Source organism: Phasianus colchicus, chromosome 6, assembly GCF_987193195.1.
Source record: "Phasianus colchicus chromosome 6, bPhaCol1.hap1.1, whole genome shotgun sequence".
Taxonomy (NCBI): Eukaryota; Metazoa; Chordata; class Aves; order Galliformes; family Phasianidae; genus Phasianus; species Phasianus colchicus.
The window spans coordinates 32,346,759-32,371,835 of record NC_143441.1 but is presented as its reverse complement, the minus strand read 5'-3'; the positions used below and the strand labels follow the sequence as shown (position 1 = coordinate 32,371,835).

Below are 25,077 nucleotides of genomic sequence, written 5' to 3'. Positions count from 1 at the left end.
AGTTCAGCTCCTTGGGTTCATCTCTTCAGATGGGAAGGACTTCCCTTCAACAACTTGGCTGTCCTCCAGGTTACAGTTGAATGGCCTTTGCAATTCCATCTGGGGAGAAGAGGTGGCTGTAAAGGACTGACAGCAGGCACCAAATGCAGAATTGTCACAGGTGAGAAATATTGGCAGATGTTCCCAACTTGTCCCACCTGAGGTGCAACATACTTTTGCAAATATGTGGCTGGTGTTGGGAGGAAATTGAACATGAGACTCCGGAACTGATCTTTTTGGTTGGAGTAAATAGTGTTTCTGGCTCTCTCTCTGCAGTCACTTAATTCATTGCTACAGAAAATCAGTGCTGACACTGCAATGAAAATGACACAGGATATCTTGGACTGGGCTGCTGCAAACTCCCTAGGAAAAGTATCTTTGTTTGGCGCCTATGTAGCTCAGCGCTTCCTGGCAATGTCATCTGGTGTTGCCCCAACTGGGAGCTGCTGTCACCTGGAAGCATGGGCATGTGCAGCAAGCTGAGAGTGGTCTGTCTGCCATGGTATGTCTGGTCCTGTTTGCATCGCCACTTTGGTTAAGCAGGTAATTTAGGAAAATGGCAAAAAAAAAGAGAAATCTAGGTTTTAGTCCTCTGTGTTCTCAAAGATGTTTTATGTGTAATCTGGAGGCTCTGGATATACAACTTTGTCTCAGATGCAGAGGAGGAAGAGGTAATTGAAATTACCTGAAAGAACAGTAAGTGTATTGAATTCATTTGTTTGGACCACATAGGTCATATAGACACCACCACAGCTGAGTTTCACCTCTAGGCTCTTAGCCCCTGGCTCCATGTTTGAGCACAACTATCCTCGTCTGCTGTCAGATTCTCTGCTTAAACACTCACTCACTCACTTCAAATCTGAAGTAGAGCGTCAGTCACAAGCATCTCATGCTGGCTGTGTTTGGGGCACACCCTCCACTCTTGTTGTCAGACATGGCATGAAGCTGAGCCTTGGGTTTCAGCTCAAAGAAGAAAAAAAGGCAGATTTTTTTTCCTGTAAAATAGCGGTTTTTTTGTTCTTTTTTTTTTCTTGTCTTTTGAGAACTGTGGCCATTACTGACAACTGTACACACTGTAGAAATAGTTTTCAGCTTATTAACTCCAAAAGTATCAGAACTTACTAATTCAGGGATCTGGCTTTAATTACATCCCAAGTGCGTTCAGAAGTGTGTGCTGTCAGCAGCCCATGCTGCGGTGCCATGCTGGGAGTGATTGCTCTGCGAGGTGGTCTGGTAGCATCGGGCAGAGCTCCTCAGCTCCCCAGTGCTCACCTGCTCACGGTGGGATGAAAAGCACATTCCATTGTTTTATCTGGAGTCTGGGGAGAGGATGTGCGAGATCAAAATATCACCTTGAAGTTGCACTTTCCTTGAAGTTTTCCCTCCCTTGCAGCTGAAGTTACTCTTTTCCTAGAGGGGAGTCTTAGAAAGGGGGACTGACATCTACCTGCCTTTGCAATACTGAGACAGTGTGCTAATGACATCCACGTGTTCTTGGGGCCCAGGCATAGGAAGATGCCCTTCCTGTGCTGGTTTTTCTGAGAGCTGGCCATGAGGACTACTAACACCAGGGATGGGAATAGCCCCTCTCTCACTGTGGTTAGAAGTGCCATTGCTGCTCCAAAGCTGGTTTTGAAAACAGTGACACGTTTCATGACAAAGGCACTGAATTTGGGCATTTGCTTTACCTACCTAGGTGTGGCAGAGACAATTAGAAATCAAAACCTTGTGTCCAGTCTCTGAGGAGTTTTACAACCCAGTTCACTAAGTTAGGTTCTGAAAGAAATTAATGTACAGAAAATGATGCGATAAAATTATTACAATAAAAACTGAGCAATGAGTTTCTACAGAATACTTTTTAGCAGGTGCTGCATACTATGCGCACGTGTCTGTTTACTTATTTTGTTCTGTAAGTAATGTTTTGGAGACAGCATGTATAATGTGTCTTCCTATTGCCTCAATACAATAATGAGATTTATTTTTTGCAAAACTTGGCTGCAAAAGATTAAAACACTAATCACTAAGATTTGCATGTTGCTTTTCTGAAGTTTGTATTTGATATCACACCTTGACACCAAAGCAAAAATTGTCAGCATTATGCATTAATAAATGTTTCATATATTTGTATGGAAGAAATCTGTGAGTTAACAGTACTGACATAGGTTTACTTATGAGAATGTGGTCCTTAATTAGTGTAAACCAAAGGTAGGATAAAGAGGGGGAGTATTTTCATGAGTTGTACCTCAGATAGGAGCATCTTTATTTGTTCTGTATTGTCAGGAGAAAACACAACTAATAATTTGGATAATGTATATGCAAAAAAGCTATGTTTTCCACAGTGATTCTGTATTGAGCCCATGAAAAACAGTTACCAATTATTTATAAAGGTAATCCTGAAGAAAAGCTCTGAATATATTTTTCTGTTTTTTTTTTTTTTTTTTTTTTTTTTTTATATATATACTACCTGTATTTTGTTAAATAGCACAATTGTCTTGGTTTAAAGATAAAACCAGTCCCTCCTTCTCTATCACGCAAACATGCAGAGAGGTCGATTTACCTTTACAGTGGATAATTGAAACTTTTTAAATCTAGCAAACAGCACAAAATGAAACAATAACTGGAATCTATGGTTGGTGAAATTCAAACTTTAAATAAGTATTTTTAGCACTTTTAAAGAACAAGGATAAATACTATGCAGCTTGCTCAGAGAAGTGCTAGATTTTCCATTGAAGATATGCTCCCAATACAAAGAAATGTAATTACCAGTGTTGTACATTTTGTAGGAATTATGGAGGAATTGGCAAGATTCTCTATTATTACAGTGTTATGCCTCGTGCATAAGGTTATGCAAACAGAGCAGGTGACAAATTACAGAGGCTACTTCTTTTGCATTCAAATCTGTTAATCTATTCTGAGTACCCAACGTGCCACAGAATCCTTCTGTTCTTCAGTTCTGCTTTGTATTCTTCTTTTGTTCCAGCTATTTCAAATTGTTACTTGGGCTTCTTGAATTTTCCGGGATGTAGTGGACTATACAGTATCCCCAGCAGAGTAATAGTCAGCCTGGGGAATAGTGCAAGGCAGATGTTCTTCAACAGTCAGTTGGTGTTCTTTTTGGTTTACAACTTAATGTTCCTGTTTTATATTCCATAGGAGTAGTTTTACTCAAAGTTAAAGAACAGTTAGTTGTTTTTCTTCAAAGAAGTAAAAATACGATTCTCTGGTGTGAGCAGTGATGGTCCAGTCGTCTCTGAAGCGCTGCATTGGTATTAGTGAGGCAAGAGAGCTGTGTTAGCTTCTTGGCCACTTTGGACTTCAGAAAAGAAATACAAGGGAAAACCAACAAGTGCTGGTTGAGCAACTAGGAAATTTAATGTCTGGTTTGAAATACTTCAGTTCATTAAACTTCTCAGAGTCTAATGGTGTGAGATGGTAAATGGTATACTCTCTCATTTTTTTTCCCCCAGAAATTGAAAGTTCTATCACATACATTATAACAAGAAAGAATAGGAGTCATTAATAAGTAACCACTAACTACAAATGGGGAAAAAGGAGTCACAAATATAACATAATATTAAAAATAAAAGTCACAAAATAAATGCAGAATTTTTGTCCCTTCATTAGCCACTGAAGTTGCTTACTTATGTGATCCCAAGAATAGCTGATTGTTGTTGTGGAGTATGAGAACTCCTAAATGTTGTCTTGCTTGAGAGATAAAGCACACTGATTATATGAACAAAAGCTAAGGTCAAACATTCTGAATTGAATCTTTCATCTACTGTAAATCTAGTTCCTCTGGTTAGTAGAAAATGTGGAAACAATGGGAAACTATGTAAGTTGTTGACACTGTAGGATGCCCCAGATGTGACAGTGTTACCCCAGGAAGAGGCAGATTCACTGACCTGACACTGTGTCTCTTACAGCTGAGTTATGTGCTTCTGTCTTTTTGTATGTTGAGAGATAGATGAAAAGTGGAATGGTTTCTCTGCCATCTCATCTTTGTTCAGTTACACAAAAGTAAGCAGGTCCAAAGCGTTTTCTCCTGATATTATTATTCAATATTTTAAGGCATCCCACTGTAAGCAGCCCTGGATGTAGCAGTGACTCTTTTATTGCTTTCAAAATGAAACATCTCTCAAGCTGAAGGGTTTTTTTTTGAAAGAAATACAGAGCTGAAATGAATTTCCCTAAACGCAGGCAGAGTCTCCTGTGTTCCATTGCGCTCTTTTCCATTTTAGGCACAAAATAAAAAGTATATCTTAGTTGTGTATAATTAATGTCATGGAACTGTGATCCTGGCATGACACAAGCTGTATCACTGAGAGCAGAAGGTAAGAAGAAATCGTGAGTGCTCAGCAATTTGCACGGGAGGATGAAGGGGAAAGGCATTTTAAATTAATGGTTCTAAGGCCTTGATGTTGCCCTGCCACATTTCATAAATCTCTTCTGAGCAGTATCTCCTGTGAAAGGGTACTTTGCTGTTGCCTAGGGAATACCAAGCAGGTACCTTTTCTCAGGAGGAAACTGTTTTTACATTTTGCTTCAGAGTGCTCCCCATGGAAGGAAGTAGCCTTTCAGTTTATAGGGCAGCACTTAATGTCTACTGACTGCAACGAAGAGACCTTCTTCTCAAAGCCATTTATCTTCAGAAAACACCTGTCCCCTTTGATCAAAAGGCTGAGCTCTCCTCACCCACCTCAGTGCTGCAGTGCAGGGCTGCCTGCGGGCAGTCAGTGAGGTAGAGATGTTCCACACCACCATCATGCAGCCATAGGGTAGCCTCTGCTCCCCATGGCCATCAGCTCAGAGGTGAGCTTGATCTGCAAAGAGCTCCGCAGCCCAGTGTGGCCTGTGAAAGCAAGCTGTGCTTTAAAGCAGCTGAGGAGTGGGCCTAGGCACCTCTAAAGCTTTGGGAATATAGCAGAGGTGGGATGGGAAAGCTCAGTGCATATGGTATTTGCAGCACCTAGCTTGATTTAGAGTGTTTCAGCAAAATGGCTGTAAATTTGTAAATTTCTGCAGCATTTTCCCCTCAGAAAGCCCTCTGCACCTTTTGGCAGAGCTGACAGCACCTCCAACACCTGCTGCAGGCAGTGGTAACCTTGCATGTGGTGTGTGTGCCTCACACACTGGGGGAGCAGTTCAGTCTTCATGTGAGCTGATTGCATTGATTGACATTTATAACGGAATTTTTAGTATATAATGAGAAAAGAACAAATGACCTGCCTTAATATATTCAGTAGCAGTTTATGTTCCTCATAGTGCCACTTCCAAAACACAAAAAGCTTTTACCTTACATTGCCTGCTCCTAGGTACTAAAAACACTTGAGTAATAGTGCAGGTGACTCCCTTACGACAGTTATTTCCCCAAAATAATTCCTTATGCCTCCCTCATGACTCACATTTGCTACAAAATCATTTCTGCAGAACCATTAATGCATTTTGTGACTAGAAGCAACCATTGCTTAGCACTGGAATCCTAAACAGATTGCAGTGGAAAAACAAACAGGGAAATACTGTACCTTATGTCTGCAGGAAAAGAGATAGGGAAGGGATTGGTGGTGATGAGTTTTGCCTTGAACTAGCAGGAATCAGAGGGCCATGGTGCAAGGACCAGGCATCTCTGTGCTCTTTAGTGGCACTCAGGGGCACAGTATAGTGATGGGACTTGGTAGGTCAGGTTAACAGTTGGACGTGATGAACCTGAAGATCATTTCCAACCTAAGTAATTCTCTGAGTTGATGGAGAAATGATTCTATGAGTCTATGATGGCCACACCCAGACACAGTGGCTGCAGCTCATCAAGGTCACATGCATGAGGAACAAGAGGGTGCCCAAGGAGGAAAGGGAGGGGGATGCTGAGAGATCTGATTCACGTTGTCCAGTTAAGTTATGCAGCCAGATATTCCATTTTGTGGAAGCATTGTTTGTCTGAGTTTGACTGATTGGCTTGATTGAGCTTGATTGATTGGCTTTATTTTTTAATGAATAGACAAAATTTTCTAGAGCACACCAAGAAGCTCCCAAATTCAAACATTTACATGGGCACAGACACAACGATCACTTGGGAAATTGCCAATTAAGCCAAATACTGAAAAAAAACAAAAAACAAAAACAAACAAAAAAAAAAAACCCACTTGCTGCTTGCTCAACACAATCCTAGAGTCTGTCACATTATAGGAAATTATCATGTCAGTACAGACAGAAATGTAGTCTGCTGTACATATGACAGACTCTTTCTGTCCTTGAGAACTTAACAGTGTGACTTGGGAAGAAAGAAAAAAAAATGGATTTTAGCCTAAAAAAGAGAAGAGACACAAAACCTCTCAAAAATAGTTACAGAAAAAGCCCTAAAATTGCACTGTGACTAGAAAAATGGTAAATATACAGTGAAGATTGAAAATCTTCGTCTCTGTCACTGACAAACTGTCTTTAGTAACATTTTATGAGGATGCACTGGACCGATGTAAGTGGGATTGATCCTGCCCGGAGACAGATGATAGATCATACAGAATCTCTAAGTCTCTTCCATCTATAGGACTCTAAAGGTAATTGCAGATACAGTAGATTGTTATTAATTCTCACTTTATTTAATTGTGGATAAATAAAGCATTTTTGAATTGTAGTCAATTTGCTCAGTGAATGTTCAGTGTTTTATATTTGATTGAGTCTACTTAGTATTTAATACCCCCCTATTTCTGTTCTTGCCAGATAGCTTTCAGCAATGGTTAGCAATCTTTCTGCATTTCAGCAGACCTCATAATAACAGTTTTATGTAGAGTGATTCATTACTTAATAATGTACTCATTATGGGTGGAAAATAGGAAGCTTTTTTGAGAAATTTGAATTACATTAAAATAGAATTAATTCTAAATGAGATTTGATCTAAATGTTAAGAAAATATTTTCATTAAAAAGTCAGAATTTAAAACAACGTAGAGATGGTAAAAGTTTGGAATGGGAAGTATGACTTTTACAAATATAAGACAACAAACAGTATTGCTAATTTGAGTTGACTGTCTGGGAAGGCACTTATATCTGGAGAAAAATAATGCAAAAAAAAAAAAAAAAACCACCCACAAAAAAAAAAAACATAAATGCAGGGAATCCCAGGAAACCTTTTATTATTTTGCTTAAGTGCAAGGGACATTTGAGCTTATACTGTCTCTAGCAATAATTTCAATGACAGCAGCTAAATATAAGCACGATGCACACACAATGGAATTCACTGGTGTGAGAAGGCATTTGACTACAGCATGGTCTTTGTAAATTGAGATTCTGATCTGCTACCAAAATAATCCTGCTCTGCTTTTAAAAGTGCTGTCCCATGATGTAAAATTCAAATAGTACCAGGGGGCCAGTCACTGCCTCTTCCTGAGCCTTAATAAAAATGGCCTTAACAATAAAAGGTGTACAAGGCTGTATCATAAAATTGTAAGACCTTGCTCTGAATACAGGAGACACTTCCATCAGTGCAGAGTTAAAACTTTAAAATAACCATTTTTTAAAGGAGTTGAAATTGAACATGATTTGGGGATAGTACAAATGTGGAACAAGAAACATCTTATGGGAAATACTGTCCAAAATCATAAGCATCTAGCTGAGAAAAGGTGAATGTGCTAAGACTATCAAGTGATGTTGTTTTTTTCTATTGTAACGGAATTTTTGCAAAGGGAAATCTCTTACAGAAACAGTGGATCTGCTGAAGAGCCAATATGGATGTTACTGCAGAAGTTATTTGTGGGGACTAAATCCACATGAGAGAATAGACTTGGCTTCACACATAGATGGCTTTAGAGCCACTCACATTCCACCATCTAGTTTTGGTATTCTGTATCACTCTTCTGACACCTCTTTGTGTTAGTTTGGGCTTCTCATGAAGCAGGATGTTTCAGGTGTGTCTGCTTTATCTGGATACAGGAGTGTTTCCGGCTGCAAGTCTAACCAGCAGGGCTTGCAAAGCCATGCAGCCACAGCCCCAAAAGATGCCTGCCTCTGCATGTAGATCACTGGTAACCAGCTCTGAAACCCCAGCTGGGTGTACAGGGTCTGGATGGGTGCTGAGAGCAAATACTCCTCATAGGTACTGAAATGGAATGAAGGGGTTGTTCTACAAAGCATGACCTCCAGAGGACGCAGAAGCATTTTGAGGACTTTTTTTTTCCTATATTTTGACTTCAAGAAGGCATTTTATTTGTTGGTAACTTCAGCTTCTGTGGAAAAAGATTAAAAGGATCTTAGAAAATTGTTATAAAACATGAATATGGCGAAATGGAAAATATAAAGTCTGACAAAGGCACTTTGTTAACAATTAGTGGAGTTAGCTTGAGTCTTTAGATCTACAATCATGTTACATAAGAAGCTGAAAATGGTCAATATTTAAAAGTTTTTCTTTGGTCTTCAGTTTACTCTCAGAAAAATGGAGACAATAATGGGTCTGCCCACTAATTCTTAGCTGGCTTTATTACCTCTGTAGAGAAACTATGCTTCTTAACTATTTCCTAGTAAAAAAAGAACAGAGGCTCTTAGTACACTGATAAAATCATTTATAATAATTATATGTTAGCTGCTTAGTAGCTTGAATAAATTTAGTATATTGTGAAATGAAAATAATGCTGAAAGCAAGTCTGCCAAAAGAGCAGGATGAATAATTCATACCTAAATTGAACATGATAAATCTTACTCCTTTTCTCCATTGACAGAAAGCCTATATACAGATGACTGTTTCTGCAGATTTGTGCTGTTATTCTATGATTTATACACTCTACAGATCTCTTCTAGAGTATTGTCTGTATTGCTTAACAGTGATGGGTTGCACGAGGCATGCAGTGTTGTTTCTGCTTCCTGATGGCATAGTGCTAATGCTACAACCAGGCATCTGATACTGATGTTTATGGAAAACAAATATCAAATTCACTTTCTATAAATTTTTGAGTATAAAAACTTAGCCCTTGCTCTACATAAATATTGATAATCATAGAACATGGTGCTAGGAATTTTCCAAATGTTCATGGAAAGTTAAACAAGGTTAAAGTCAGACAGCTTGAAAATACAGCTGAATACTCATGCTGCTTTTTCCTGGTTTCAGAACTCTGGCACAATTCTAAACTGTACACTTGCCAAAAACAACCTTCTCTTCCTATCCTGGCATTATTATTCACGTTTCTTGTGTGAGAATCCTGTCATGGGTTTACAGAAGGGTAGCTCCACCTGATAGCACTATCAGAGGTACATTCTCTGCTGCCATACAGTATAGATGTGAAGGCAATACCTGTAATTTGACATCATCACTGTGGGTGCATTTGTCACTATGTCCTGTGATCCCTATCACTCAACTGTTCTGAATTTCATATATCATTGTTGTATTAGATTCTATCTAAAGAGCTCAAATCAGAGCTTAGTTTAAGGAGATGTGTGGAGTCCCTGATAGCAAGCATGCATGATCTCAACATGGAGGTCCGCCTGGTGCTGGGTCAGCTGCAAGGATACAGCCCCATGACCTTATTTGTTTCATAGGCCAACAAACAGAATACCTGCAGTGAGTCACTAGAAAGCAAGCAAATATGTGTCTGAGTTCACTCTGTCTGTCACAGTGCCAGGAAGCCCAGATAAGTTGTTTTTAAAACGCCACCATAGAACCAGATTTTTCTAAGTCCCCAAGAAGCAAAGCAATTTCAAGAATACAGCAAGATAAACAAGGAGAAAAAATATGAAAGCAAAGCAGTAACTGCAGGCTGAGTATTCTCTTGAAATATCAAGTGTTAATCACAGACTGCAGCAAGGAAAGGGGAACATGGGAAAAATATTGACTAGTGACATTTTGTAGTCACAAATGGTGCAGTGAGTGCTAATAACCTCCATCATATTCAGAAATCTTAGAAACAGTGTGAGTGATGCTTGAGAAAAAGGAAGCATAGCTTTTCCTTGTCAAAGACTGTTCCTCTTGGAACACAGCTTCTGCGTGAAGAGGTTGATGGAAGAGCAGGCAACACCACTCGTGATTGTGTTTTAGCTCCTGTATTGCCAATATCATGGAGCAGCACAGTCCAGCCTTACCTTATAAAACATATTTTATATTTATTTTTAACATGTTTATGTATCAAGTTGCCTTTACTTTGCTATACATGAGAAACTACTGAATATGCAGGAGAAGGGTAATGCAACGGGCAAAATAAATCAATTTCAAATTTCAACTAAGAGCTTTAATAGTTGGGCAAATCTCAAAGTTTTCTGTTTGAGACTAATTTGATAGAAAGCCTAACATTAAGAAACAATTACTTAAAGTGGCACTTGTCTTTATCTCCCATGTTAAGACATACCAAATGAAAATTAGAAGAAGCAAGATGAAATGTTATAGTTAACATTAAATTCCTGAGTATGTGAGTTAAGTCCATTTTATTCACATAGCTTGAGAGGCCAATGAAATGCAAGGGCAAGAACTTGACTTCTTTGCATTGTAATTTTGTGATTACAGTTTATGGGAACTAATGTGATTGTTTAGAGCAAGGATGCTGCTTTTGGATGCCTGTGAGGTGGTTTTTTTGTTTGTTTGTTTGTTTTTTTTAACATTTGTTCTAATGTTTTTCACTAAAGCCTACCTGGGGACTCAAGATGAGCTTATTGTCTACAACAAGACAATTAAGTCACAGTTCTGGCTCCATCAAGCAGCTTGCAAGTCATTGGTGCTCCCTCCTGATGAGCATGGTCACCTGTCAGACCACTGTCTGTGGATGCAGAGAAAATGAATTAATCCAGAAACGAAAATGGCAAAGGTGCAGGAGGTATTGATTTTATCCTGAGACCTGTCCTTTTACACACCAAGGCAAGTGAAGGTCTCTGGCCCAAGTATTAAGTGTCCTCTCTTTAATGGCTGTGACTTAGTCTTAATTTTCCTACCAAACAGCTTTTGAAAGCTGAATAATGCATGAACAGAAACATACACAGAGCTATTTCAGGATCCCCAAGCTGGCATGCCTTCACTCAGATGATAAGCATCTAGCTGTGTCTATGAAGCTAGGCACGTCAAAGTGTCCTTGTGCTGTTGTAAATTCTTAACTTCAGACTAAGAGAATTCAAACATTTTATTCCAGAATTCAAAAGCCTGGCCTTAGTTTATTGACTACTTGTGTGCCGTATCATATCATTTTCCATACTTTGCATAGGCAGCAAATTTGTTGCAGATATACAAAATAATTTATGTCTACAGGCTAGAACTTTCCTTTAATCTTGATATTTGGATGAATAACCTATACAGAACTGCTCTTAGCACATATGTATTTCCTGGCATCAATGAAGGACTTAAATTTCTTACAAGAAATTTAATTTGATATGTACCAAATGTTGAAACTTACTACTTCTGGACAAAGTCATGGTATTTTTTTTTTGACTTGAAGTGTTCCATAATTGAGATGATGACCAATGACATTCTTCGGGAGATTTTACAAAGCATTTTATTCTTACTATCATAACCTAGTTTTCCATCAGAATATCGTTATAGTCTGAAGCCAAACTGGACAGCTACTAATTTAGACCCTAGAAGAAGCTGGAGGGATACAAACAAACAAAAATAAAGGAGTATAACTACTGATCTTGAAAACACAGAAGAATAGCATTCCAAGTAGAAGCATCAAAATAAAAATAAGATTAATACAAGGCATAGATCAAAGTTGGCCCAGAATTGACAATGTCCTGGTGAAATGCATATCTCTGCTGCCACCGACATTTTTCCCACAGTAGGAAAATATTATTTACAGTTCTGATAGGAAAAGGATAGAATGAGGAACTACTTTAAGAAATTTGCACACTATCTTAAACAATGAAGTGGTAAATATTAAGGAATTCATAATCTATATATTTAGTATCTGCACAACCTCAGTAAGATGCTGCCATTTTAAGCATCTTGGCCTGTGTGGACTGAAGAAATATTAGGAAAAAATAGTATAATTTATGGGTTAAAGTAGCATTTTAATAAGGTAAAAATAGCTGACTTTCATCATTGATGGATAGAGCATGGTATTTGAACTTGATCAGAGGAAAACTGCATTTTTATAAAATTGCTCATGTAAGATAGTTAATAACTTGTCAGAACCATCCAACAAATTAGGCTGTTTTATTATTCCCACTCTTTTTTTTTTTTTTTGCTAAAGTACTAGTCACCCTAGTTCCAAATGGCACTCACACATGCAGCATTATCATCTCTCAGACTGGCCTTTCAGATTTTACAGTTAAACAAACAAACCAAAGCTCTTTTATTAATCATGAACCATCCTGGCTACAGAACGTAAAGATGATGGAACTCTCAAGAAACGGAAACTTCAATTTTCTGGTGCTGCCTGCTTACCACCGTGATGTCCCAGCTCTTGCCCTCTCCCTACACTCCTTCCTTGACACATATAGTCATTGGGAGTTTCAGGATCAGGTATGATGGAGGCTGAGGGATCAGGATTCCACTTTGTTTGAAATTACAGTAGAGAAGAAAGTTCCTATGGCTTCATGTCAGAAGCAGAAGTTCTTCTTAAGATAGATGTGTTGCAAAATTGAACTGATTTCTGGTCCTTTCCCTGGTTTCATTAATGCTTAAAGCTGATACAGAAGATGAATAGTTGTAATGCAATGCTTGTCTTTGGTGAGATTATTGGAATAAAGCATTATGGTTTGATGTCTATGCTTCATGGAAAATGTTAAAGCTTCTGGAAAAAAAAAAAAATCAGAGATAAGTTGCAAGATTTATCTGAAATCCAGAAACTACTACTGCGTGGGAGAAAATTAAAGAACTGCATCAGCATTATCACAGCCATAGTCCTTTCTCATGCCACTGCAAGCAACAGAAACCGAGACTTTGCTCAGACCACAAGTATAAATTTAAAGTGTTTTGGTCTCTTGCTGGTTCCTTTGTCCTGTCGGGTAGATGTGTTAAGAGCTCCTCTTTCTCAGAGGTTTCCAGAGCTCCTTCCTCTCCTCAGTCAGCTGCCCCCAGTGGCCACAGGCAAGCTCTCACTCTTGTTGTTTTTATGCTCAAAATCTTGTTTGTAAGCAAAAAAACCCCAAACATATCATTTTATATAGCCAATAATTTAATGTTATTACCACTGAAATCTGAAGGGTCTAATCATTATAAGTTGAGATCCAATTCTTACAAAGAATAATTAGCTAGAATGCTTCCATACAGAAAAAAAGCCTCAATAGTAACAGCACTTCAGTTAAAATGCTTTACACACCTTTCTTATTTCCTACCCTTTTCCCTGGAGCTACACTCACCCCTGTGCTCCTCTGTGTCCTGGAGTTGCTAGTTGCATTCTGGTAGTGTTGAGCAGCTGCTGTGAGTCATCAGAATCTGGAGTCCTTAATCAGGATGAGTATTAGGTTCATGTTCATGGGTTTTTCTTCCTGTCTATAGCCTGGATACATTTCTGTCTTTATGGCTTGTTGCTATCTATGGCAATAACGTACCATGGTACCACAGAGGATATGCAGCCACAGCTTGAGTCCATACACAGAAGGTATTTGGCAGCCCTGGCAGCAATTACTTTGACACAGACAAATTATTGTGTCCAGCATTATGCAGCACTGAAGAAAGCCAAAAATGCAATCCAAAGGTCTGAAAGTGCCTTATAAAATAAGCCATGGTGATGCAGGGCAGTATTTGTAATCCAGTAAACAAAATCATAAAGTGCTCCAAAGGTGTGAGAGTAGTGTGAGATATTTCATTACAGTGCATTTTTAAAAGCAAAGTTATTTAACTGTGGAGAATGGTTGCCAAGAAGGGATTTGCACTCTTCCTCATCAGCTCTCTACCTATAACGCTCTACGTAATTCATGGCAACAGAACTTAAGTAGGAGTTACTGACTGGGCTTCTGTGGCACAGGCTAAGCAGCAGAACATGTTAGGTGATGATCATATCGCTTTTCTGACCTTAAAATCGTAAAAAGATCAAGAAAATGTAGTTAAAAAATACATTGAAGTAGTATGTCTGGAATGGTACTAATATGTAGCTTTAATGATTGCAATTTCGTTCCACATGCATTTCTTCCATTTAATTTTGAATAGGCTCTACCACAGCTACATAACTACACTTCTAGGAGTATAAGTCCAATATTTAGATCATTAAAATTCTTACCACCTAACCTCACAATTGGCTAAAATGGGTAGCGTTCTATAAGTCTTCACACGAACATGACACAGTAAAGCACTGCATTGAAGGCAATTGCATCCATATGAAGGTTGCAGTGCACTTGAACTAAATGCACTGCAGGAGTTTAAGAGCTGACTTTGTCAGAGTCTTACCTCAAGGATTTGTGGATTGTTTCTGCCACAGATACTCATTAAATAAGATTTACCTGTCACTGATTTGACCCTGCAGATATGTCTGACTAAAACTGAAAAAGTTTAGAAGTGACTTAGAGTATTGGTTGTTTCTACTGTTATCTTTCAGTTACTGCTATTTCTGTTTTTAATGTCAGCATTTGTGATAAACATCATCCAGACCCATTTGTAAACTCTCAGCTTTACTTTATGTTGGGTTTTCAAAAGAAAGGTTTGAGCAATACATGAAAAAATGTAATGACAACGGAAAGTACTTTTTCCATTTAGCCCAAGTGAAAAGCTGAGAACTATTTAAAATATGGTTACATATTCACAGATATTCTGGTTTTGGGTAAACAGAAATGCAGTGCCTGTAAGTTTGGAAGTTCAGTAATTATCGCTAGAAGCCACCATTAAACCTCCAGACAAACAATGGAAAGTTACTTAGTTTGACAAGGCTGTAAGATTAATTTCTACTAATTATTCCTGTGATTAATTTGGCTCATTAACTTTCACTGGAGGAAAAGGAAACTGAAAAAAAAAAAAAATCAATATTTCAGTTCTCTCTTTTTTTTTTTTTGAATCATCTGGGAATGTCATATAGAATCTATTCTATATATTTTGCATAGTGATCAAGGGAACCAAAAGGAGCCCAAGGATTATTAAACTAAGAAATAGTGATTAACACTAAACACAGCTATTGTCAGAAGTCAAGGGACTACTGATTTACAGGAAACTTCTGTATTTAATAGTTTTTCTTTAGATAGTTGATGTTTTCCTTTTTTTTCCTCAAAAGGATCATACTAATGGCTCATTTGGATAAGTTACCTAGATTGATTTCTGGGCTGATTCTGTATCATTGCTGTATTCTTTACATTGATTGCAAGGGATCCACCTTTGGGAATATTTGCTTCCTTCCATTATTCAGAGTGTCTAGATTGAATTTCTATGTAAGATTTTTTAGACAGAAAATCTGAAACACAAGAATACTTCCTAGAAGAGCATAAACATATATATGTTCATAGTTATACTTACACGTTGCAATTACATGTACCCACACAATCAACAGATATACAATTAGCAGAGTAATGTAGTTAGGCTGACAATTTACAGGTCACATAACTAGAAGGATTATCATGGCAGAAACGGAAAATGTGAAATAAAAGAAAATACTCACCTGTGTCCTAGGCTCACAGTAGAAAACTCCAAAAGGAAGGACCTCCAGAAAGAAAACCTTCCCCCATGGCATTCAGCCCTTAAATGGGGTCTAGGAGAGGTTCAGCCAGGCTCCACCCCTTCTGGTCACACAGCTGAATTGCCTTCACCTGTGCTTCCATGGCTGACTCAGTGCTTGTGTCAGGTGATCAATCAGTGGTTCAGGCTGTGACTCAACAGTTCCCATACAGTATGTGCTTGCAGATATGTGTGTATATATAAGTACATATATATATACACATATACGTTCCTTCAAAATTTGCGAATTTTACTTATTGATTTTGTATTCTTTTTATTTGCTTGTTTTTGGAAGGATTTAGTTTGGAAATCTGGGAATTTTTTGAGAATAGCAGTTCTAATATTCCACTTTTCATAGAGTTCTGCATATATCTTGCTTTGGCTTTTCTGTAGATGATGAAAACTGAAGTCTGCTAGCCACAGATGTGAATGATGTAACATTCTAATAGAGTTTCAAGAAAATAGAGCATGAAAATCAGTTTTCCAGCTGTTCCAATAGGAAAACAAAAACATATTTTTCCAGTGCAAAACTTTTATATTTTTAGTGGCCAGACACAAATGGGTACACTCAGACTTCTTTTTATTAGAAGAGTGAATACACAGTATAAAATGATCAGAGTGCAAGACACATTTTTCAATCTCTTCATACAGCTGTTGTATCATGAAAGGATAAATATTCTGATTTACCATTGCTGGCTGAACTGTTTCAGTGTGTCAGTGAGTAATGTTTCTAGAGCAGATATAAAGTGGCAGAGCAAAGTTTCTAAGTTTACTTTCTTAGTTCCCAGGATAAAGGGTTTGGGGCTGTGTAATCCAATGTAACTAAATGCACCCTCAGCAAGTTTGCAGGTGAGACCAAGCTGTGTGCTGTGGTCAGCATGCCTGAGGGACAGGATGCCATTCAGAGAGATCCAGAAAGACTGAAGCAGTGGTCCCAGTTGAACCTCATTAGGTTCAACAATCCCAAGTGCAAGGTCTTGCATCTGGGTTGTAACAGCCCCCACTATCAGTACAAGCTGGGGGATGTAATGATGGAATACAGTGCTGCCAAAAATGGCTTGGGGCACTGGTGGATGGCAGCTAGACGTGAGCCAGCAGTGCACCCTCACAGCCCAGAAAGCCAACCATAATTTGGGCTGCATCGGCCAGCAGGTCAAGAGGTGATCCTGCCCCTCTGCTCTGTGCTGTGAGACCTCACCAGGAGTACTCCATGCACTTATGGAGTGCTCAGTATAGGACTGTTGGTGCATGTCCAGAAGAGGGCCACAAAAATAATGGAAGGATGGAACACCTCTCATGAGGACAAGCTGAGAGAGCTGGAGCTGTGCAGCCTGGAGAAGACCCCAGGGAGACTCAAGAGTGGCCTTTCAGTACCTAAAGGGGGGCTGTAAGAAAGAAGGGGACAGATTCTTTAGCAGAGTCTGCTGTGACAGGGCAACGGGAGATGGTTTCAAAGTAAAAGAGGGGAAATTTAGATTGGATATAAGGGAGAAGATTTTTACAATAAGGGTTATGAGGCACTGGCACAGGTTGCCCAGAGAGGTGGTAGATGCCCCATCCCTGGAGACAATCAAGGTCAGGCTGGATGGGGTTCTGAGCACCTGATCTTGCTATAGATGTCCCTGCTCATTGCAGAGGAGTTTGACCAGATGACCTTTGAAAGACCCTTCCAACTCAAACTATTTTATGATTCTATGATATAGAAATTAAACTATGATGTTTAGATGTCACTTTTACTGTACCGTTTTAGTGTCTCAGAAATTTTACAGTAGCTTCACTTATATGTAAGAAATTGAGAACCCCTTAAATGACTTGTCCAAACTCATGAGTGACTTATCATCTGTGACAAAGTAGTGCTGGACAATCAGGACTCCCACTTTTGTGTTAATTGTCTAACTAAAATCTCCTATGTCTTTTCTTCCAGTGGAAAAGATTACAGCTGCATGCAACCTAAAATTGTAAAGTAACTTGACAGAGAATACTGTAGTGGAGAGAAAAGAATCAGTAAATTCAAAAATCAAGGTTGTATCTGAGCTGAAAATCTTTATGACAGAAGAGAAAATAACTAGTTGCAAGAGGTTAAAGGACATTCTGCAGTTTCAAGTACATGTACTGCTCCCATCCCTATTTCTAAGATTGTTTACTCTTATGACACCATGGTTTGTGATATCAAGTCATCTCATATAATGTTACTGACATTTCAGTGCATGTCAGATATGTTTTAGTGTTGCATGAAAACATGAGATTTTTAAAGAATGTGTGCCTCAGTATATTCTACTGCATTTCAAACATCCAGCAAGAGCAGCACTGCAAATATGTCTTTGATGGCTTTTCAGAAACAGAAGGCTGAATTCCATCGTTACATCTCAGCATCTGCAGAATTTTCTCTGTGACTGAGCAAAACTGGGAACAAAGCATTTTAAAGCATTTCTTCATAATTGGAATATCGTAAGAGTTTGGTCTTATTACAGGAGTGTATAGAATCTTGAATGTCCATAACTGACTTTGAATTCAGCCTCTATCTATTTCTCTGAAAGGAAAAAAATATGCCTGGATAGCAAAAAAGTATATATGTAGCTAGTATTATTAGTTTTTTACTTTTCTTGAGTGTTCATTTACCTGGTTACAATTTGTGTAATACATAACAATAGAGCATGTACAAATGGCCCATAGTCCATCTAACTTTAGATTTTGATAATCAGGTAAAATTAATTGTATTTTCAAATATTCTCCTAGAATCTTTGAAATAAAAACCTGGGTAAGGAGGATGATCTTTCCTTATTTTAAAACTGATATCTTAAATAATAATTTTAGACAAAAATGTCATCTATTGTTGTAATAGTTCTGGAAAACCTTTTGTTTTCAAGTGTCTAAATCATTCCCAATAGCAGCATTCAGGAAAATATGCAGAATGCAAAATAACATTAAGTCCCAAAGTACATGTAGTACATACTTTATTTCAGAACATCAACTATGCTTCTGAAGTAGGATACTGAAATTGCCAGCTTATCAGACAATTATGCATAATTCAGAATTTCTGGTGAATTTAGGAGTCTCAGGCTCTCTAGTTCGTTGTTTGACGACCACATTTTTAGATCACTGCCCTAACTTTGATTCCTGGTTTTGTTATAAGGTCTCAAGAGGCATAAATGTTTACTAAAGATTTGCAAAATGTGCTGAGCTGCTCAAATTAGCCGCTATGAGCTGTTACAGGCAAAGGTAGTCTGAAGCTGTCCTTCAGTACTTACAACTTTAGTCCCAGTGGGACTCATTGCACCGAGGCTCTGCTCTAAGAGGTGCTATTATTCATTTCTCACAAAATGCATCTGGAGAAGACAATGATGATCCTTCCATAACCTTTTATCCAATAACTCATGATTAAAGTACTCACCCAGGCTGCAGGAGAGGCAGATTCAATTGTCTCCTCTATGTAATGGGATTCAAACCCCCTACATGTCCCAGAAGAGCATCATAATGACCAGACTATAGGCTATTCTGAGTAAAGGCTTTCTTGGTCCCATGAAAGCTGTTTCATGCTGTCTGAAATAATTGAAACTAGTGGTAGTGCTCTTGTAGCTGTGATGGTCTAAGAATAATAAGAGAAGAAAAACTTGGTGGGAAAAGGTAGTGTCTTCTATAAGAACATCTGATGTAGCTGAAAGAAAAGGACAAGCTCAGGGTCATCTAAGACATTCTCCAGATCTACAGTGGAAATTTAATTCGGCAATAATACATTTAATGTAAAAGATGTAGGGCCAAAGAGAGAACGATGATGGCACTTGGGAATGCAGACTTCATCCCTACTCGGATGAGTACTTAATATATATTACTTATTCATAAGATGAGGAAATGGCATTTAAGTAACTAAGTTAGATAGCTCTCACTCTCTTGTTGTTTCAACCATGTACCATGTAAGAATACAGGATATGCAACTGGAAGTTGTAAACCACTGTATTTTTAATAGAACAGTTTTTAAATGCTATTCGTCCTTGTCAGTGCACATCACTTAATGGGCTGCTACCTTAGGAAATATGTCCTTGTCAAAGGCAATATCTAATGTTTTGCACATATGTATAATGAATTACAAGATCATTCCACCTCATTTTTATGTGAAACTGATTCTTTCATGAAATTTCTCACATCAAGTGCCCACTTCCCACAGAAAGACGATTTTTTTTCATCACAGCTGCAAGAAAATTTTCTTCTTCTCTGGCAAGTGTCTATAAATCCTCCTCCCTTCTGCATTGGGTGTCCACAGGGCTCTGCACAGGGATGCACACAGGCTGGGAACGTGCAGGGTCTGCCAACACACCACAGGTGGTGCTCACAGCCCCATCCAACAGTTTGGCTCTGACCTCAAAGTGGCAGCTCTTACCTTGCCTCATCTTACCCTTTTTGTCCATTATTTGTTTTCACATGAATATTAATAACCTTTCCTTTAAAGTCAGGTACCTTATACAGTTTTCAAGAAAGAAAAAGCCAGGAGATACTCAGTGCAGTTTGGAAAATGAATTTTTGTTGTTTTCCATAGTTACATACAGAATGCCTGTTGGAAGTTGTCCACCAGCCAGGATAGTGTCCCAGTGGTCTAAGAATACAGCTGTACTATTTTCCAGACTACCAATCCCTCAGTTACTGTTAACAGTATTGTCAACCTTTGTTTTAAAAGTATGCACATTTTCTTTTTATTTATCTTTCAGAACTGAGTACTGGCAGCTGTACTTAAATGATAGGGTAAAACATAAAACCAGAGAGATAATTCAGTTCTTATTTATTTTTTCTAGGATTCTTTTTCATTTCAACCCTCAGTTTTAATTTGATAATTTGAGTTACAGTTGAATAATAATTTTCCTTCCATTTCTGACCTTTTTTCCTGGCTAGAACAGCCATAGTGTAGGAAAAACATGAGATGGAGGGAATAAAACAGGATAAAGGAACAAGACAAAAAATAAAGTTACTAATTCAGACTCTTGGGGTTAATCAGGCACAAAAAATCAAATATTAGTTTCATATACTGAGTTTTTGACAGGAACTTTCATATTGTAAACCTTTAATAATACATAGTAAGTATAATAATCACTTCATAACTTTAATCTAATTTGAAGAAGTGTAAACCTTGACAATTTTTCATTATTTGTGAAATAATATTTATTAATCAAATATTTGTCATCAGTGGGAAGCATTAAAATCAGAAGAGAATCTCCATAAGGTCAGGTTAGATAAGATGTGGTCACATCAAGTTGAAAAAGAGCAGAGAATGCATTTCTTCTTGCACTTCCAATGTCATTAACAAAGTTAAAATTTTGCAGAGCCCTGTTACTGCTTCTACAGGACAGCTGTAAAGAAAGGACTTGAACGGCATTTACCACTCTATTTCTCAAATTAGAAACACTTAGAGCACTGGGAGACTTGTACCCCCTTCTCAAAATAATAATGTTTCATATGCAGAATGTGATCTTCTTACAGGGATGGCAGATACTAATGTACTGGAGCAGCTTGTGGAAGTTGGTAGAGTTGAAACAAACACCAAGTCAGAGTTTCATTGAGATAGCATCATTCCCAAAGTCTAGGTGGGAAGATAGGACAACAGCTGCAACCCACGTAACAAAGGGGCCATCTCTGAGCAGTAACAAGAAGGAAAACAAAGAAGCCTTGAATGTAAAAATACAGTTTGTTTTGAGGATTTTTTTTTTTTTCCATAAAATTTTCAAGGAAGTGTTGAAATAATATTCTCTGCTCTTCTTTAGAACATATAATAATGAAAAACATTTTGCTATGACAAGATTCTTTTACTTAACTTAGTATTGTTCTAGTTGCTACATCAGGAATGCTACTTACTTCTGTGGAACTGTATTCACATTGTCATATTATATTGTTCATGACTAATAATTTGTATTATTTCAGTATTTTAAATTTTAAAAAATGTATAGAAATGAAGTGCTTTAACTTCCTGAGACAACATATTTTGACATTAGCAAACCATAAATATTTGACATTATCCAAACAAACGATTCAATATTTCTGAATCTATGTTTATTGGAGCTTCCATTCTGAAGGAACTGATGACATTTTGACATTTCTTTCTGATTTAGAACGAAAACACATTTTGATTTGCAATATTTTTTCATTGAAAGGAATCTCTACTTGCTGACTAAATTCTGTTGCAAATCTCATACTATAGGAAGGCAGTTAGCATAATATAGGAGCAACAAACAACCCTGGATTCACCCAGTTCTATAACAGGTGCTTCAGAGAGCTGCAATAAACCATCCTCTACAGATGTCCATTTCCCTGCACTGTGTGTGAAATGTGCTTAGGCATCCAGTTTAGACTTAGGCAGACATTTTAGATGTCTGATGTGGGACAGGAGTGTCATCTAGAAGGGACCCAATTCTAGAGATTCTAGAGATAATTTACCTTTCAGTGCTACAAGTGAAAAACTAAATAATTACAAATAAAGCAATACCAGGGGATAAATTTAGGAATGAGTGAATGGTGGGTTGGAAAGGCTATTTTAATTTATACTGTCTCACCGCTTCTCACTAGTTATGTTTGTGTTTGTGCTTCTTTTTTTTTTTTTCCTTGCTATATTCTTCTGCTGATTTCATGTTGGCCTGAAGAATAGAATCATAGAATCACAAGGTTGGAAAGGACCTACAAGATCATCTAGTCCAACTGTCCTCCCATCACCATTTCTACTAAACCATATTTCGTAGCTCCTCATCCTGACGCCTCTTGAACACTGCCAGGGATGGCGACTCCACCACCTCCTTGGGCAGACCATTCCAGTGCCTGACCACTCTCTGAGAGAAAAAGTTTTTCCTTATGTCTAATCTAAATCTCCTGTGGTACAACTTGTGGCCATTTCCTCAGATTCTATTTATTGCCTGGGAGAAGAGGCCAAACCCCTCATCACAACACCCTTCAGGAAGTTGTAGAGTGCAATGAGGTCTCCCCTGAGCCTCCTCTTCTCCAGACTAAACAATCCCAGCTCCCTCAGCTGCTCCTCATAAGACTTGTGCTCCAGACACCTCACCAGTTTTGTTGCCCTTCTCTGGACACATTCCAGGGCCTTGATGTCTTTTTTGTAGTGAGGGGCCCAAAACTGAACGCAGTACTTGAGGTGCGGCCTCATGAGGGCTGAGTACAGGCAGATGATCACCTCCCTGCTCCTGCTATTTCTAATGCAGGCCAGGATAGCATTGGCCCTCATGGCCACCTGGGTTTGCAGGTTTTAAAATCTGCAAACTCTGGTTCCCTTGAATCCATTTTTTGCATCACTTCTGAGTTTGGCCTAATAACCTTATCGAAAAGAGTGAACTAATTCCTTAAATACATTCAATTGCATGTCCTGTAGCAGATACAGAGTAGACATGCTTAATTACCTGGCAAGGATGTTGGTTCTCCTGCCTGCTGGATACTCTCTAAGAGTAGATTATGTTCTGAAAAATAAAGAATGTTATGGGGAGATTAAGGTTTAGAAAAACATTCTTTCTAATCAGTTACTCCTTTCCTAAGACCCATAAGTGATAGATATTTTTTCTTGAGTTCTGAAAACTGAACATCCAAAGCTTTTTTCTGTGGTTTCCTCTGACTCCATTAAGGAAACTGCACTCTCAGGATTGCCATGTTATTCTCCAAAGAATTACAACAAGAAGCTGTTATGTTATTTGAACTCTTCTGAACACTGACTGCACACCATGCAGTGATGTGGTCACTAAGACAGCAAATGTTGGGATTCTTACCAGTTGTTTTTTCCCCCGTTAAATATCTTGAGTTTGATTTGAGCTTCACTGAGTTAAATAAAATATTTCTGCTGGTGAGGATGACTCAGTTTGTGGACAACAGTCTCTCTTACCTTCTTCACATCAGTGAAAGAGCACCACTCCACGCATCAGAGATATCTGCACACCTACTTCAGGACACTCCTGCGGCACTCAGCTGTACCATCAGCTGTCTGTGCCCCGTTACAAGAATGTATCCAAGATTTCATATATTTTGCTGCAGTGGAGAACGTCTTTTACATACACTTTCATCTGTGTAAACAGGAACCTAGAAAAGCTCAAGGTCTGTACGGTGAAAAAGAGAAGTACAGCCACCTTGCTGTAAATCCAACCCTGAGCCAGCCAAGGTCTCAAAGTCATACAGCTGCTTTCAAGCAGCCAGAAGTTAGCAGCAGGGCCCAGCTGAGAGGTGCATGTGTCTGAAAACTGGCTGATATCTTTGCTTCCAGACTGTATCCACATCATGGCTTTCAAACTTTGTACACAGAGATGCACAGAAATATGCCTTTACTGCCTGCCTTTAGGTCTGTGGTATTCCCAATTGGGATTTCCCAATCACCTGGGCAGCCTGTGTACGGTTAAGGACTCAAACACAGAGCTCACAAAAGCCTTGTGCTTTGCAAGGTAACTATATGTCCACTCAAGTCCACTGAAAACCTAGAGATTGCATTATTTTCTCAAAATTTTTAATTTTTCTTCATCACGTATTTCTGAAAAATATCCCATAGAACAGATATTCTGTAAATGTTCTGATTAATTATGTAAAGTAATGAAGGATCAGTAATGTCAGAAATGAGGCAAAACTTGCAGGAATTATACGGTCCACTAGGGGAATACTGAGGTCACAGTGGTTATCACATGAAATATGTGGTACTTGAGCAATTCCATATGGACTAATGGAAACAAATTTAGCACCGCTTATTAGTGGGCTCATTTGGTGTGAAGACAGTTGTGATGTTTCTTCTTCAGTTTGCCTGCTCATTTACTGTTCCCGTAAAAATTTGTAAACTTTTAGATTAAGAAACAAATTTACTTACTTTGCTTCCCAAGATGCATTTCTAAGCTTGAGGGTGTACCTGCAGAATGCTCCATCTCCTACTGCAGAGAGCCTGAGTTTCAGTGTGGCACCAGATATCATGTTTATCTGAAGAGCTGCAGTGCTTTGCCTTCACTTGTGTTTATCTCAGAGGTTTGCATTATGTGGGTCTGTAACTGAGCTTTTCATTGCAGTAGATCAGTGTGTTGGGATGGTGTTTGTGTAACCATGGCTACTGCCATTTTTCAGTTCACTTTTTCTTGTATGTAGCTGCAGTCACACTTTGGGGTTACTTTATTTTTGTCTCATTTTTGAACAGGAGCCTTTGAAGTAGAAGCGTTCCCTGATAGAGAGTTGCTCACTGGCACCGGTCTTTCAGACTTTGTGAAAAGAGGCTGGAGTGAAATTCTGTGACTTACCTGTTACAATTTGACTGATTCTAATTTGACAGTTTAAAGCTGATCGCTTCTAGGCAAGCCTGCAAGTTCACATTCACTGTTGACAGAGAGAGCTCGTGTTTGTGACACCCTTCAGGGAAAGCATCTTTCCTTGAGATATAGCCCAACAAAGCAAACTGCACACCTTTCATAGTACACCATCGGAGCCAAAGTCTACTGCCATCAGTTGAAGCGAAATTCATTCATCAGTGAATGGAAATTCACTTCAGTGTTATTGTTTGGGTCC

The 25,077-nt window shown here is 38.5% G+C and overlaps 1 protein-coding gene and 1 long non-coding RNA gene across 4 annotated transcripts in view; one reads left to right on the top strand and one right to left on the bottom strand.

Moving 5' to 3' along the window:
• ZNF804B (zinc finger protein 804B) overlaps nt 1-25,077 on the top strand; it is a 205,270-nt gene that overhangs the window by 100,531 nt on the left and 79,662 nt on the right. The window lies entirely within an intron of this gene.
• LOC116243287 (uncharacterized) lies at nt 7,771-15,582 on the bottom strand. Of its 2 annotated transcripts, XR_016467513.1 has the most exons (5): nt 15,518-15,560; nt 13,296-13,950; nt 12,379-12,727; nt 10,637-10,762; nt 7,771-8,251 (listed from the first exon to the last, which is right to left on the bottom strand). It is a non-coding gene; the product is annotated as an uncharacterized LOC116243287 (long non-coding RNA). The 2 variants fall into 2 exon arrangements; XR_004169928.2 differs by lacking the exons at nt 12,379-12,727; nt 13,296-13,950 and having other exon boundaries at nt 15,518-15,582.